Genomic DNA, 13,689 nt, shown 5'->3' on the forward strand with positions numbered 1-13,689 from the left:
CTCAAGGAGACCGGTCAGGCAACTTCTGGAGTAAAAAGTTAATTTTTTCATTTCTATGCAGAAAACAGGCCAACACTCTGACTAGTTTGACTCGTAGCTAGTATAATGGATATCATATATTCTGTCTTATTTCAGGGGCGATCAACTCCAACTCCTGACAGAGCTGTGGGTGTGTTTGAATATATTTATCCAAGTCGACAAAAGACTACTATTTCAGAGAACAGTAGGGATGTTCAGACACAAGATTCACCTATGCATTCAGCTTGCCCAAGGCCTGGGTTTCAGGACTCCCTTCCATGGAAACACCATGACCACCACCACCACCACCCCCGAAGAGGGCCCCACCTCTAAGAACTAGAACTCAACACAGGCAGGTTTGATCTTCTGGAAGATCAGGACCCAGGACAATGACACTGAGTGTTTGCTACCAGCCCACCCTGCAGACACCTCCGACATTTAGGTGAAGGTGAGAGGCAGACATGAAATGGACATGATGCCACAAAACAGGGCTCCATCTGCCAGGCAATCAAGGTCGATATCAACAGTGATGTAACACTGACATCATGCACCTTTGAGCTGATATGAAGGAAATGTCACTTTACCTCAGCGGTCTCCCTTCCCAAAACACAGATCCCCCATATATTAGACACATTTCTAGCGTCTGTGAACGTGATGCTTTAACGTCTGCCATACATGCACATCCCAGACAAGCCTTGTCTAGACAACCCAATAACACGCCTGAGTCCCCTTGCTGTAGCCTCCCTCACCTCTCACCTCCTCCATCCCCGCAATTCTTCAGGAAGAGTCCACCTCGCAGGGCCATGCTTTTCAAGCACAAACCAACCAAACCAGAGTCCACAGCTCCAACACCTCCCTTACTGAGCTTCCACCTTCCAGGCCACTGTCCACCAGCTCCAATCACCCAGGGCAGATACCAGACAACCAGGGGCAGCCCCTATGCTTCAGAGCCACGAAATTATTCAACTAGCCGATGCCAAGCCTGCTCACCCGCCTTGCCCGATCCCTCCTGCAAAAACCACAGTAAAAACTCTTGCCCAGAGCTCCCCACCCCCAGCCTCAGACCCCTCCAACTCCTGAAATGCAAGACAGCTTTTTAAAAGTCCTACACATCTATCTTAATGAAATCTAGTACCATGAACAAAGGTCTGGTGCTACTAAGGCCTTATAGTAAGCTCCCTGCCCATTTCCCTTCTTTCTTTCACTTATTCATCCAACATACACATATTAATTCTCGCATATGCCAGTTCCATTCTGGGCTCTAGAAACAGAAAGATAGATGGGAATGTTTCCCTTGGGAACTAGTCAGCTCATATGCAATCACAACTAACGGGCAATGCACCATAACTGAGGAGCAAACACAGTGCTGTACAGGACACAGCTGGTCTCCCAGACTCCACCCCAGGGCCCTGGGGAAAGCCACACAGGCCCAGGACGTCCGAAATGGGCCGAAAGCAGGGACAGACCTGCAGCAGACAGGGGAGAGAAAAGAGCGTGCAGTGCAAACGCCACGTGCAAGGCTCAGAGGCCTAACAAAGCAGCTTGACAATCAGGGCCAGAGCAAAGTGAGAGGGGCAGTGACCAGAGATAGGGCCAAAGGCTGGGCAGGCCAACTGTCAGGTGCCTTGAATAAAATGCTGATTACTTTAGAACAGTGGTTCTCAACCTTCCTAATGCCACGACCCTTTAACACAGTTCCTCATGTTGTGGTGACCCCCAACCATAAAATTATTTTCGTTGCTACTTCATAACTGTAATTTTGCTACTGTTATGAAACGTAATGTAAATATCTGATATGGTCTTAGGCAACCCCTGTGAAAGGGTCGTTCGACCCCCAAAGGGGTCGCGACCTACAGGCTGAGAACCGCTGCTTTAGAATTTCTTCTGTAGGCACAAAAGGACTAAAGATTTCTAAGCAAGGCTGTGGTGGCGTGACCACCTCTGGGTTTCAGAAAGGAAGCTGGCAATCTGTGGAGAAGCAAACCCTGAGGAATGGCAGGGATATATGAAGGGGCCCATAGACCCATGTTATCTGTAGACAAAATAATGAAGTCTCACATACATGTAAAAAATAAGCTACAAATTCATGTAGAAGCACCTAATAGCTTTTTTACCATTTTCTCAGTCAGTGAATAAGAATGGTCATGTGACCTAAGCTAACTCTTTATTAGGGCTCCCAAACGGACATGTGATAACCCCTTCAAAAGTTGTACCAACAGCTACAAAGATACCCTGGCAAGTTTAAAAGGAGATTGTTGTAGACGCCATAAATAAGATTCGCTCACCATTCATTCCCAACTTCCATTTCCCTTGTCTTCCTCTTCTAAAGAGGCTAGAAAACAACATACTCAATTTTCCAGCCTCCCTTACTGCTGTGGCTAGCCACATGTTATAATCTTGGCCAATGAGATGTAGGTGAAAATTCCTGGGGCTAGTGTCTCTTGTTGAATAAAAAGTTAGGTCTCAACAAGAAAAAAAAAAACCATTTTAGTCCCTTTAAACTTTGCCTTCCTGTTTTTTCCCTTTGCCCTTCTTTCTTCTTCCTATTGGAAGACTCGGTGTTAGAGCTCCAGCAGCCATCCTGTGACCATGAGGTGGCAAGCATTACGACAAAAGCCTACATCTTGCATCTGGAAAAGTGAAGAGGTGGGAAAAACCTGGGTCTCTGGCAGCATAGTTGAACAGATTCCCTGATTTCCAGATTTCTTGATGTCAGACGTATGTCTATTTATTACAACCTTAGGTCTTTGTTTGTAGCCAAATACATTCCAAAATGTTACATGCATGCTCATCGCATAATATAAAGGTGTTCTCCACATACAAATGGTACCATCTATAAAGCACTAGGAATTGATATTTTAATAAATCTTCCAATTATCTTGTGAGAGGCATAAACACATTGCATACTTCTCTCGTGTAAAAATGATTAATTTGTTAAATGTGAACAGTTAAAACACATCACAATTTTTATAAGCTATTTTGGCGTTTCTTTGCTTTTTTTGTAATATTCTGGGAAACTCAAAAAATGGAAATAGCCTATGTTTCTCTTGACCTTTGAGAGCCCAAAGAACAATTACTCTCATGGGATGGTCCGTGGTTTGTTTTTTGTTTTGTTTCATTTTGTTTTTAAACTTTAAGGGGGGTGGGGGTCTTTGCTCAATAAAATGTTAGGAACCAGCAATATAGTTACTCATGTTCCACCTGGGAGATGTGCATGAGCCTAGCACTGGAGTGATCAGCTAGACGGCAAGTCAGCCAGGAGAAAACACGGGGTCTGGTAAAGTCTGATGATGATGAAGACACAGAGACAAGGGTGGTATTAGGAGAGAAGCAAGTAGAATCCATCGGACTTGGTAACGGATTGGGTGCCGAGGATAAAGAAGGGAGAAGTGTCAAGAGGGGTTAAGGTTGCGTGGGGCAGCCGGGTAGACTGTGATGCCATGAGAAACTGCTGGGGCAGAGCTGCCTGTGGGCCCACAGTTGAACCATGTTCTGAAAAGTTGCATTTCAAGATAGAAAACACAGACAAAGGTCCTCTCCATATTCATGAAGAGGAAGCAGGCAGATGATGCAGACGTGATTCAAACAAGAAAACTATATGTCAGCAAGCACCTCTATCGTGACTAAGATAAGTTTTCACAGCATGATAAAGTGGAAAAATGGCCATCCTCGCCAAATTCAAATGATAGTAAGAGAACTAAAATAATAATAAATGTTTTAATACATTATTTTTTTAAGTTCAAAAAAGAACAGAAAGTGATGAAGGACTTTCAGTAGAAGATATCTAGAAATCACTGGTAGGTTTCTGTAATACAGACAGGGAGAGCGCCAGCTTCTCCTGAGCATTGAGAAGGGTCTTGGCTCATGTGGGATGGTTCGTGTTATCCCACAGGTATCTGAGTCTCTGTCTATTTTTCCTCGGTATTTTTCCCTAATAATAAATATCTGAAAGAAGGGCTACCAAAGCCGCAGCCCTGGCCTGGAGTGTTTCAGCCAGTTAACTGACTTGATAAAAGCTGTAATTAAGTAGAACTTGGGCTCCAGCCACAGGGTCTCATTATAATAGTTTATAGTGCAGTCCCACCTATAACCTGGCCCTCAGGCACAAACCCCGGAGAGACGCAGGAGGCTGGTATGACATGGGGCACTAGGAGAATTTTACTGATTTGTTTTCATCTCTTTCAGATGGTAAATGATTGGCAACAGTCTGCTTTAGGTGAATAACACCGCACAACATGGAAAAGACTTAAGAATATTGGCTATGCCTTGGGGGTGAGTTCAGTGACACTTGCCAACCATCCACAGAATGGACGAGTTCTGTGCCCCTGGTACTCTTGCACAGCGAGTGTTGAGCACTTCAGAGCTCAGTGCCGAATATGGAAACCTTTCCCATGCCGTCCCTCTCTCAAGAAGCTCTGGAAAGACAGAAAAAGCAAGACAGCCACTGGCTGGGTCAGACTACAGCCAGTCTTGGGAGAAACAGCCCATTTTCCCCTACTCCCCATTCCCGTCCCCTCCATTGTCAAGAAAAATGGGCTAAAAAGTCTGGTGGGTATCCTGTCTAGTCGCTTGTCTTGTTTATCTCCACTTTTTTCATTATCTTGGAGCTATTCTATGGTTCTGTGCATCAGAGAAAGCTGACAGAAATGCAAACGACTCTTGTTTCTAGCAATGTAGGCTGTGTCCTATGGGAAGCAGTTCATTATTGCCCTGTTGATACTGATGAGTGTGGCCAGTTTGCAGCCACAAAGCAAATTCACTGCCGGGTTCCTGATGGGCTTGTTCATTTGCCTGCTCATTGAATTCTCCTTCAAACCAGCTGTAAGGTCTTACTGGTTTCTTCATCAATTCATGGGTTCAATAAGGTCTTTGATACATGTTCACTTTGTATGTGTATGATTTTTTAATTATTCTTTAGCAATATCAAAGTCCTCATCTTGCCCATGACCAACATCTGCTACATCCCCATGAGAAATTCCCCTAGAATTAGCCTAACCTAGTGGCATTGTGCAATGCCCTTCTTTATCCCCGATATTTTTTCTTGCTTTGAGGTCAGCTCTGTTTGAAATTAATATAGCTACTCCTGCTTTCTTTTAAGTAGTGTTAGCATGGGATATTTCTCTCCAGCAATTTACTTTTAACCCATATGAGTCTTTATCTTTAAAGTTTCTTGAGGGTAACCACAGTTGGGTCTGGTTTTCTGATCCACTCTCACAATTTTTGTCTTTTAATTTGTGCATTGAGACCATTAACATTCATAACTACTGATATAATTGGATTAATTTCTACCATATTCATTACTGTTTTCTATTTGTTGCCCATATTTTTTGTTCCTATTTTTGCATCCCACGGTTGCTGCTGTTTTTGCCTTTTGTGGTGTTAATGAACCATCCTAATGATTCCATTTGATCTTTTTCTTAGCATACTGGTTATAATTTTTTTTAGTGTTTTCCCTAGAGTTCACAGTATACACTTACAGCTAATCCAAGGCCACTTTCAAGTAGCACTGTCCCTCTTCACAGGGAGTGTGACTGCCATCCCTGTGTCACTGCTGTCAGAGGTCTCAGAGGACCTGTGGGTGATGCTCAGAATGATGCTCAGGAGGAAGGAAGAGGGAGCATTTATCTGCAGACTCTGATCCCTCAGACAAGGGTAACCCCACAGGATGTTTATTCCTGAGCCCTGCCGGATCTACTACGAATGACTGTGGGACAATTACCACCTCAGCGGAGAAACCCTAGGACAGAAATCAAGAGAAGACAATATAGCTAGAGCTTAAAAATGGCCACGAGGATGGGAGGCTGGGCTCAATAGGTACCCAGTGTATAGAGCTCCCCGTGTTTCTGTCCTAGAAAACACAGCCAGTCTCCGTCTGCCCCTCATTCCTGCAGGAGGGTCCCAGCGGCCCTGGGTGCAGCCCAGCTCACGCTCCTCTGGCTGCGGTCCTCCCAGGCATGGGCAGCAAGTGCTCCAGGGACACTGGTGTGATCTGCTCCGACAAAGTGAAAAAGGACATTTCCCTGCTCTGATTTATTTAAGCTGATTGTGAAAGCATGAGATTCCTCTGACTAAACAGAAGCAAAAATATGGAAACAGATAGTCACACAGGTCTCTCTCAGTAATACCCGAAGCCTGAGAGGGAAGGCGTAGATAAACCACGCCTGGTGGGGGGGGGGGGGGGGCACAACACTACCTCGGCTCGGAGGTGAGCAGCTCGGTTCAGCCGCCCCCTAGCCCACTCTGCTTTCCTCTCTGCTTTGACCCGTTCCCGGCTCCCACTCAATGCCTAGGACGGTCTCCTTTCCCACTACCTCCCTCTTTTCCTGCCATCAATCCTCTCCCCGCTCTTCACAAAGACAATTCTTTGTGGACCCCATGAGCCTCCAGGGTGATTCTAGAGCTTCCAGAACCATAAACTCCGGCAGCAGCACCCACACCACTGAGCGCATCGAGAGAACCAGTGCCAGCCGCAGATGCAGCGAACATGGCTGGGTGCCGGCGTGGTCAGCGGCCCTCACCTGTCACCTTGGTTCACCCTAAGTCAACATCGGAAGGAAGTGTCATGGAAACATCACTGAGCACTGGGACCATGGCTCCGGGAGATTAATAACCAAGACCATAGAGTTAGAGAATAGATCACTTTGTCCCTCAGATCCCCTGAGATCCTCACCCTCCTGACTCAGGGCTCGGAGTGGTACATCACACTGTACTTCATTTATGAGCAAATAAACATACACATAGTGTAGATCAAGCAGAATGTTCTACTGTGTTGTTGTTTTTTAAATCCTCACCAGAGGATATTTTTGCCATTGATTTCTAAAGAGAGGAAGGGACTGGGGAGAGAGAGATGGAGGGGGAGAGAGAGAGAGCAACATCAATGAGAGAGACACATTGATTAGATTGCCTCCCACACATGCCCCAACTGGGGTTGGGGAACCTGCAACTGAGGTATGTGCCCTTGACCGGGAATTGAACCTGCAAACCTGTGACCCTTCAGTCCGTGGGCTGACGCTCTAACCACTGAGGAAACCAGCCAGGGCATGTTCTGCATTTTTTTTACAAAACAGACATCCTTTTTCATAAGTCATACGATACAGCTTATTTGCTACTAGGAGAACCTTGACTTTGCGTAGTCCTTTTGCATGACAGCAGCTTGCAGCTCAGGCTGCAGAAGGAGATGGATAACATGAGGTGAGCTTGATGGGTTGAGAAAAGACAAGAGAGCAAGAAAAGGAGATGAGAAAAATCTGATTCCAAAATAACTATAGATTCACTGTGAAGTGTGTGTATCTGACGGGGGGAGCCTGATAAACTGCCGCAGGAGGAGCCCAAGGTGAGATGGGAATCCCATTTAAATCTGACAAGTGCTCCATCAATGAAGTTCCTGGTTTTTAAAAAAAATGAAATAGACGAAGATTATGCCGGCTGAAGGCTGAGAAGGCGGAGTCCTGCAAAGCCAGGAGGAAAGAAGAGACCTAATTCTCCTAAAAGATTAAAAACTAAATTCTCGGGAACTTTCAATGGTTCTCAAAATATCTGTAACATAGGTTTGTAGGGTATCCCCTCCTTTTAGGAGGGTGAGGCCCCTAAAATGCCCAGCAGGGAAGAAAACTTGGCCAGGACACAGAGGTCAGCAGGGAACCTAATAAAACCCGGATGAAGAGTTTTATGCCACTAAAATAACACAATAATGACAGTAAAGAAAATGAAGTACCAATAAGGTTTTGAATATTTTTAAATCAGTTGCACAGCCCTGTTCCATTCTTTTTACTATACTAATTCTTGGTTTTAGAAACTTTTCAGAAATTCTGTCTCCTCCGATTTCAAAAAGATTTGGCAATTTAACTCCATTTCAGAAAGACACACCAAGGTTGGGGGAGGGCTGTAGTCTCCCTATGGCACGTAAGAATTCAGCTTGCTTTGTGATGACATATTTTAAATTCTCAAATACATTAGGGTGTGGGGGTTTTCTGAGCTATCCTGTTAGAGCAGTGGTTCTCAACCTTCCTAATGCAGGGACCCTTTAATATAGTTCCTCATGTTGTAGTGACCCCCAATTTCATTGTTACAAATTGAACATAATTAAAGCATAGTGATTAATCACAAAAACAATATCTAATTATATATGTGTTTTCCGATGGTCTTAGGCGACCCCTGTGAAAGGGTCGTTCGACCCCCAAAGGGGTCGTGACCCACAGTTTGAGAACTGCTGTGTTAAAGCAACCTGTTACTTTTCTACATAACTGGATCCCATTATTCTACCTATAACTCAATAACATCCATTAACATCGGACAGGCCTCCTCCCTTCTCATCTTGACTGTTCTTACTTGCTTACGTCTCTAAGGAAAGTTTAGTTAAAATCACTTCGTCAATTTCTAAAGAGAAATCTCCTTTTTGGATTTATATTGAGATGGTCTTTAACAAAAGGATGATTAATTGTTTAATTTCTTTACCAGAAGAATTTTCACCTTAGCAACGTATCATGCTCTCATCCAGGTATACGACTGGTCCCTTCTGTATGAAACATCTGTTGCATTTATTAACCCAAACACCATTTCCTCCGTACTTAGCCCTCTCACTTTATTCTGAGAACTCCTCCCCTGTTACTCATTCCACGTGAGCCAGATGGCTTTCAGCTATGCTACCCGATGGCCCTGTCCTCGGGGATAAAGTCGAGGAGTAGGTATACGACCCCAGCTTGGATAATCACCATTCTTCCCTGGTATTTTTCCTACTGAAATCAAAAGGAAGCGCCCTTTCTTTCCTATTAGACTGCTGGTGCTGGGAAGCACATCCCACTCCACGAAGGAGCCGGAGCAAATGGCGCTAGCACCCCAAGGAAAGCAGGAAAAACAAGGAGTCCTGGGAGTGACCTGCCCCTGGCTCTGATCCCTCAGGTCCCCAGAGAGACAGCTCCCGTGGGTCTGTGAATGACCACAGATCCTCCCAGCAAACCCCCTTGGAGCTGAAGAGAGTTGGTGTTGGGGTTCTGCCATCTGCCATATTTTGTTTGGAGTCTTATTTTTTTAATTTTAATGTTTTTTATTGATTTGAGAGAGAGAAAAATATCAATTTGTTTTTCTACTTATGTATGCATTCATTGGGTTATTCCTGTATGTGCCCTGATTGGAGATGGAACCAAAAACCTGGCATATCAGAACAACACTGTAAGTAAGTGAGCTACCTGGCCAGGGCTTAGGGCTTTATTTCGGATTTAACCCTCATTTAACCACCCTGTAATGAAAAAAAAAATCCATACAGAGCATGTTTTTCCAAAGGCAAGGAGTGTGGATCACTGTAGGTTCCACTCGCTGTTGACTTGGGCTGCCAGGTCAATTCAGCAGAGAGAACCAAGATGGAGACTGCATTTGTGCCCAAACAGCCAGCTATCACAATAAGCCATGCGTAGCCCGAGCCTCCCACGTGAGCAGGAGGAATGGTGCCCACCCTGCTTCCGAGTGAAGCTTTGCATCTGTGTCCCCAATGGATGGCACGGCTCCGACTTAACTTTCAAAGTCTATTTAGAGACTCACCTGGTGCCGTGGCCCACGATGCACGGGGCCACCCGTTTCAAGGGGAAAGGTCTCCATTACTCTTTGTCACACATCAAAAGAAGGAGGCTGTTCGGCGGAGGAGTGGTGCGGACAAGATTAAAGGGGGACTGCTTCCGAGAACTCTGACAACGCTCATTTGGTGACTAATTAACAAAGACGCCTGCCTAGTGTGAGTGAACTCTACCTGGCAAACACTGTCGGTGGCCGGTGTGACTTAGGTACTGGAGAGTTCGAAGATAGCATTTCTTTTAAGTTTTCCGTAATTTAGACTTTCACTAATTCAGACACCGCCCTATACATAAGTGGAAGTTTTTCCATGCTAATATCTGCAAAGCATGCAAAACTCCAAGTCCCACCATCTGCCACACAATTCGTTTGCCAATCTGCCTGGTATCCTTTGGGAAGCGCCAGCGCTGAGTTTCCACCTCATTCTAAAGCCTCGGTGGGAACGGATCCGGGATAGAGGTGCATGGAGAGCTCTGGGCGCGGGGAAGAAGGCGCCCCGTGCATCCTGGACATGCCGTAATGGGGCGTGTGCTGTGAGCAAAAACAAAAGTGTCTGAAAGCAACTGCTTGGAGGTTTGGAGTTTTAATGAAGAGTTCCAGAAAAAGAGAGGCTTGGGGTCATATATTCATCATGGAGAAGAACTCTTTCTGAAGTGGCCCGTACTAACCGTCGCTGGTGACAACATCAATACAACTGGCCCGCTGGGGGTGGTAGGCTCCTCCGGGGAAAGAGCTGGAACTGACTCGGTTTATACTCTGGTGCCCAACGTGCCCTTCGGGGTACGATGCCCATCTCTGAGGCTGTAGAAACCACATCAGACACCGGAATAAATTTTGTATCAGTCCTTTCTTCCTTCCATGTGCTTCAGCTGTGTCCTGCATGGGTTTTCTTCAGCTTCTCACCCAAATCGCTTCACATCTTGACTTCCTTTGTGATTGGGCCCTAGTGATGAGGGAACCTGGAAACGAGGCGATTCGTCCATAGGTTCCGAGAACTGCAGCTGTGAACATGGGGCTCCACAACTTCCGGGTCAGGGGAAGGGGGTGCTCTTAGCTTAATCTGCGAGACACTGTCCTCTAGAGGGGACCTATGACAGCCTACAAAACTATGTGTCACCCCAAGGCCCACAGCACACATGGCAGGAACCATGGCAACACCTTCGGCTACTTGCCTAGACTGGGAATAGTGTCTTTTTATTCCTAAGAGGGAAATGGCAAGAAAGGGCAAAGAATGGAGGAGTGGAGTAGAGGAGGATCAAGGGGTAGCAGGCCAGGAGTGGGCAAAGTGGTCTTTGAAAAAAGTGCTGGTATGGGGATGGATGAAAGGCTGTTGAGAACAGAACAACGAATTTATTTTTTTCTCTTTTTTTATCTTCACTGTTGAAAATATTACTTATATTCCCTTTTTCCCCCTTACTAACCCGTTCTAGCCCATCTCCTGCCCCAGGCCTTCACCACCCTATTGTCTGTGTCCATGGGTTGTGCATACAAGTTCTTTGGTTGATCTCCTCCTACCCACCCCGCCTTCCCTCTGAGACTTGACAGTCTGTTCCATGCCTCTATGGCTCTGGATCTATTAGAATCATGAATGTAAATGGTCTGCATGCAATCGCATACTGGGACCTCTCTTAGGGTGGACCCCTAATCTTCAGTCAAGTTCTGCTTTGACCAAGCCTTTGGTTAGCCCAGAAGAGGAGGAAAAGAAGGGGCTTTGTCCTACATCTGAATCTACGTCAGAGCAGATGTGAAGACAGGCAGAGGCACACGAAGGGAAACAGTGGGCGGAGGTAGGAAGTCAAGGCAGGAAGAACACTGGGTCATCCCAGGCGTTCACAGAGCATTGGGGACTGCTCTAACCTTCCAAAAGCACATGAAAGCAATGTGAGCCTATTTCCCAGATCCCAGTGGGCCAGGAGCCTCCAGCTGACATCTGGGTTACGTATCGTCCACAAACTATAGACGCTACTGAGAGTATCACCAGACAGTCCACTGGTGAACCGGTGGCTAACATACTGGGGACCAAGTAATATAGCAGACACACTCAAACTCGATCATATAAAAGGAAAGAAGTTAAGTGGACTGGCTGGTGTAGCTCAGTGGTTGAACATCTACCTATGAATCAGGAGGTCACAGCTCGATTCCTAGTCAGGGTACGTACCCAGATTGGGGCTTGATCCCCAGTAGACGGCATGCAGGAGGAAGCCAATCAATGATTCTCTCTCATCATTGATAATTCTCTCTCTCGCCCTCTCCCTTCCTCTCTGAAATCAATAAAAATATATTTTTTAATTTTTAAAAAGTAAAGTGTGTCTCAGTCCCTGAAAACACACTCTCACACACACACACACACACACACTTCCCTATGACCACTACTACCACCACTTTTCCGGGCCAAGGTGAGTTTTTGGCCCTGGATGGGTCCCAGCCCCGAGCTCATGACCCCTGACAGGGATTCCATAGAGAGGACTCGCGTTTTCACGAGATGGCGAGCTTTGGACTAGACCATCTAGGACGAGTTAGTCCAAGTCTAACTTGATGGGTTGGTCGATCTCAGTGATGGCATACCTATGACACGCGTGTCAGAGGTGACACGCGAACTCATTTTTTTGGTTGATTTTTCTTTGTTAAATGGCATTTAAATATATAAAATAAATATCAAAAATATAAGTCTTTGTTTTACTATAGTTGCAAATATGAAAAAATTTCTATATGTGACACGGCACGAGAGTTAAGTTAGGGTTTTTCAAAATGCTCACACGCTGAGCTCAAAAGGTTCGCCATCACTGGTCTATCTGCTTGGCTGATAACAACTGTACTGATGAAGGGGATGGAGAAAGGCGTAGGAGAAAACAGCGGAGCCCCTGTGGCCGGGCGGACAGATCCTGGGTGGACATAGGTTGGGGAATTATGTGTTTCTGAAGCACAAACATGTGTCATAACAAAAACTACAGTTTGAAGATGATGGTGCATGTTTTGGGGGAGGGGTTGGAGGTTCAGTAAGAAGCTAGTGGGCCGGCCAAGGATCTTTATAATAAAACCTGCTGTGGAGGGAGAAAGGCCAGGACTAGGTAGGAGATGCCTTAGGAGGAGAAAGGATTCGATTCAAGAAGTGACGCAGAACAGGGCCAGTTCCAAGAGTGGGGTAGGGAGGCCTTCGGACCATCTTCCCAAAATCACCATCCGCACCCCCAAGCCCCTTCAATAAAATAAAAACAATAACGGACCGTTCTTTAAGGACAGTTAGCATTAGTTCTGTCTTCTCTGGGTGTAGGTACAACGGCTATAAACGCCGCTGGCTCTATTAGTCTGGGTTATATAAAGTAAGTAAAAGCACTGTGCTGCTCTGCTCCTGGCACCAGCATCAGCAGAGCCGTGGTTCTCAAACTGGGGCGTGCATCGGAACCGCTGGCAGATTCCCGGGACCCACCCTCAGGGTTTCTGATTCAGCAGAGTGGGTGAGGGATCCGAGAACTTGTATTTCTAACAGGTTCCCAGGGACCCCAGTTTGAGAACCTCTGAGCTAGCATGCTGCCCTGACACCCTTCACACGTTGAGCTGCCACTGTTGCGGTTCCTTCCTGCTGGACTGAGTGGGGAGTGAAGATGCTCGGTCCTGGAATACTGTGCAGGTGGAAGTCGGGAGCGACTCAGGACCCGAGCTTTTTAGGACTCGTTGGAGCTGTTTAAGACAAGTCAGGAAGCCTGCAGACCCAGTCCCTGCACTCCCGGACCCTTCGTACGGCTCTGGGGCATCCACAGTCCACGCGCCTGAGGACACTGAATACCCAGCCACTGGCTCAGCCCCAGCTCGTGGCATTTCTCAGCCCCAACTGCCACCCCTGCGCCTTCTCCTGTTCTCATCGTCCTGGCTCCATAGCCAGCCAGCCCGACTCACGCTCCTGGCCCTGCAGCAGGGCCTCCCAGCTGTGACCGGCCACCCGGGGAGCCCTCTGGCTGGCCTCACGCGCTGTCACGCCATCTTGCATTGCCCGGGCGCCACCACGCAATAGGTGCTGGTTCACCCCCTCCCAACCCGAGGGGTCATCTCACTGCCCATCTCTCTCCGCCCCGACCCACTCTGCCAGGGAAGGCGCTCGTTCACCCCCTCAGA

At 46.7% G+C, this 13,689-nt stretch overlaps 1 protein-coding gene across 5 annotated transcripts in view; it reads right to left on the reverse strand.

The window, feature by feature from the left end:
* PDE1C (phosphodiesterase 1C) overlaps positions 1-13,689 on the reverse strand; it is a 306,148-nt gene that overhangs the window by 241,890 nt on the left and 50,569 nt on the right. The gene's annotated exons all lie outside the window — the stretch shown is intronic.

The sequence above is a fragment of the Myotis yumanensis genome, unplaced genomic scaffold (genome assembly GCF_028538775.1).
Source record: "Myotis yumanensis isolate MYYU_CA2020_CCGP unplaced genomic scaffold, mMyoYum1.0.hap1 SCAF_9, whole genome shotgun sequence".
NCBI lineage: Eukaryota > Metazoa > Chordata > Mammalia > Chiroptera > Vespertilionidae > Myotis > Myotis yumanensis.